The sequence below is a fragment of the Grammomys surdaster genome, unplaced genomic scaffold (genome assembly GCF_004785775.1).
Source record: "Grammomys surdaster isolate TR1022 unplaced genomic scaffold, NIH_TR_1.0 363, whole genome shotgun sequence".
Taxonomy (NCBI): domain Eukaryota; kingdom Metazoa; phylum Chordata; class Mammalia; order Rodentia; family Muridae; genus Grammomys; species Grammomys surdaster.
The window spans coordinates 13,935,690-13,938,952 of NW_021604782.1; the positions used below are offsets into that span (position 1 = coordinate 13,935,690).

Below are 3,263 nucleotides of genomic sequence, written 5' to 3' on the forward strand. Positions count from 1 at the left end.
TGTAAATTTCATTAACACAATTTCTCATGGCGACTGCTCAAGCACAGGGACCAATCTTCTGAGCTTCCTCCTTCTGGATTCCAAGTGCAGGAGAGCTCCGAAAGTGATCTGCGAATCCACCCACCCTTTTCCTACCTGACCCTGTGTTCATTTTACCTCTATCTTCCTCTTAATTGATTTTCTGTTTCTCTCTTCACCCTTTTTTGGTAGTACAAGCTCCCTAGTCTCTCATGCCTGGCTCCTTTCTCTTACCCCTCTTTCCAAATTAGTTATCTAACAAATTAGATAGGAATGGAGGGAGATATAGTCTCTTTTGACTACCACTTATTGTAGATTGAATTCCGGAATGGTTTTAGGACCTCACCAAATCTACCTAGAGAGTTCTTGATCAGGTTAGTACTAAACCCAGGTCTCAAAATCCCCAATCCTGTCCTTCTTATATTACCCAGTGCCACTTCATCCAATTTCTCTCTTCACTTCTTGGTCTAATTCTCTGGCACACTGAAGTATAGTCAAATCTCAAACCTCTAAGCCAATTATTATTTAGCACACAGTAATCCTTGTTTTCATGGAGTGATTCTCTGCAGAACTTAGTTTGCTCCAGAGACAGTGGAGGATGCATCCTCATGAGATATACAGAGGGAGGGGAGCAGAGAAAAGATGGCTTAGTCATCTTTCCACTTTATTTAGAGTGAACATTAAGGTCCCAGGGCATTGAGTGGCTTGAAATGAGTATATACAAAAGCACCAGGAGCATCAGAATATGATTAGTCTGCAGTGCTAAACACTGCATGGGATGTAGGCTGCTGGGGGAATAAGGGACATCATTTCCAAGTTTGCTACAGAAGTACTTCATGCAAACATTATTAGTTAGCATAGGATTCTTACATATGAGGTTATATTTGACTTTACAGATATCTAAAACAGCGTCCATATTTGGTATATAGTGTTAAGATAGAGGCATCCTAGTCACTCATCAGGATTCAAGTCTGCTGATGAGGAATCAGTTCCTGGGTCTGCAGCAGGGATATCTATGCAATGATGATTGAGCTCCTTTGTTCCCCTGCACTTCTGCATCTTTGTGACCTAGTTGTAGGACAGTTATATCTTAAAAGCCTACAAATCCAGCTTAACAGAGTGATAATTGCAGAGAAAGAGCTGCTACCCTTTATTGAACCCTCATATATACCCAGGGATTTTAAAGACATTATCCTATTAATGCTTACAACCTGTCAAATAGATAGGTATTGCTGTCACATATCAGGAATTCAAAGACAAGAAAAATTTACTTAGAGTTTTATATCCTAATTAAACAGCACAGTCAAGATTCATACCAAGCTATGACAATGATTTTAAATGTTGTATGGTTTAGCTATTTTATTTGGCAACTTAAAAATATCACACATGCTTTGTTTTAAAAGTTATTTTCTAGATACCTGTGTTTGCAGCATATAAAGAACACATGGACAAAGGAATAAGACACAGCCTCTGTCTTCTTGTAGTTCATATTCCCAAGGGTCTGCTCAAGCCTTACAACAGACTACAGAGTCGAAAAGCTGGAAGATGGACTAACCCCTAAATGTATGCGCCTTCCCCCCCAACCAAGACTAATCCCCAAGCTGGGAGTCCTACCACCCGGTTTCTCCCTCTCACATATCTGTCCCACCTACCCCATAAATTGTAATATGTACCTGTGTTACAGCAAGGGTGTTATCTCTCACCCCTCCATGAGTTAGAATAAATGTTACATACAACCCTCCTCCAACTAGGAGGATACACATAAATACATAAATATTAATTAGATACTGAGAAGGCCTCTGTCCATCCTCAGTGAGCCTATCCAGAACCAGCAATGCATCTGGCTCACCCCAAGCACTGACATCTTGACAGTAGTATTCTGATTAGCATTGCCTTAGAAGTCCTAGTTTGGGGTACATTTTCACGCACTGGGTACCCATAGTGCCTCTTTGTCTTTTCTGGACTGTGACCCATTGCATTTAGAAAGCTGCCGGGTGATGTTGGAGAAAAGCTTTGAGATCCAGAGCATAGTCCAAAGACCCTGAGGTTAGGGTCAAAGGCTCAAAGATCATGGGCACAACAACGGGCTCAGAGATGGGGTCAGGTGATACTGTGCTGGCAGCATCCTCTGGAGCCAGGAGCTGCGACGCACCCTCTTTAGCTATCAAAATCTGGTAGACGATGATGGTGAACAGGAGAAAGAGGACCCTATTGGCAATGTTGGGTTCCTCGGTTTGTAGCTGTTGCTGGACCACTTGAGGGTGGAACACCCTTCTGCTGCATTTTTAGAGAAGTGTTCAGACACGTCGCAGAGGCTACCTCCTGCTCCAAGAAAGGGTCGAAGATCAATATCTCGGGATCTGAACCTCGTCAGAGTTCCAGGCCTATGGAGGAAGCTGGAGCCAGGGCCCTCAGGCCAGTTATGGTGTGGAGATGGTTGCAAGAGTGGGACATAGTTTGCACGTTGTGGAGAGGGTATAGAGAAGTTGTCAATTACTTCTTGAAGATAGAGCTTCAAGAAGGAAAAGAGGTTGATGAGTTTCAATAATGGCAAGTTGTCTATAGATAAAGAGAGGAAAAATTCTAATACTTAAGGAAGATGATGGTGACTGTGTGATCAGATAGCACAATGTGCTTCTTGTTCTCTTTTCAGAGGAGATAGAAAAGAATTAAACTACCTGGAGAGATGGCTTTGTAAGGTATGTGCTGCACAATTGTGAGGATATAAGATTGCTTCATCAGAATCTTTTAGAAGACAGACTTGGTAAGGTAGCACAAAACCTCAATCTCAGCACTACTATAGTGAAATGGTAGTCACAAAAATCCCTAGAAAGTCATGGTCCAGTCCGCCTTTCATACACACCAAGAAACAACAAAACATCCTGCTGCACTGTCTTAAGGTTTTACTGGTGTTACCAGATACTATGACCAAGGCAACTGTAATAAGGACATTTAATTGGGGCTGGCTTAGACATTTAGAAGTTCAGTTCATTATCATCAAGGGTAGAACATGGCAACATCCAGGCAGGCATGGTACAGAAGGAGCTGAGAGTTCTACATCTTCATTTGAAGGCTGCTAGGAAAATATTGACTTCCAGGCAGCTAAGATGAGGGTCTTAAAGTCCACAAGCACAGTGACACACCTACTCCAACAAGGCCACACCTACTCCAACAGGGCCACACTATCTAACAGTGCCATTCCCTGAGCCAAACATCTACAAACCATCACACATATACAAAGTGGA

At 42.4% G+C, this 3,263-nt stretch overlaps 1 pseudogene; it reads right to left on the reverse strand.

Moving 5' to 3' along the window:
* Nucleotides 1-1,997: 1,997 nt before the first annotated feature.
* LOC114631508 lies at nucleotides 1,998-2,472 on the reverse strand (annotated as a pseudogene).
* Between the last annotated feature and the right edge of the window lie 791 nt (nucleotides 2,473-3,263).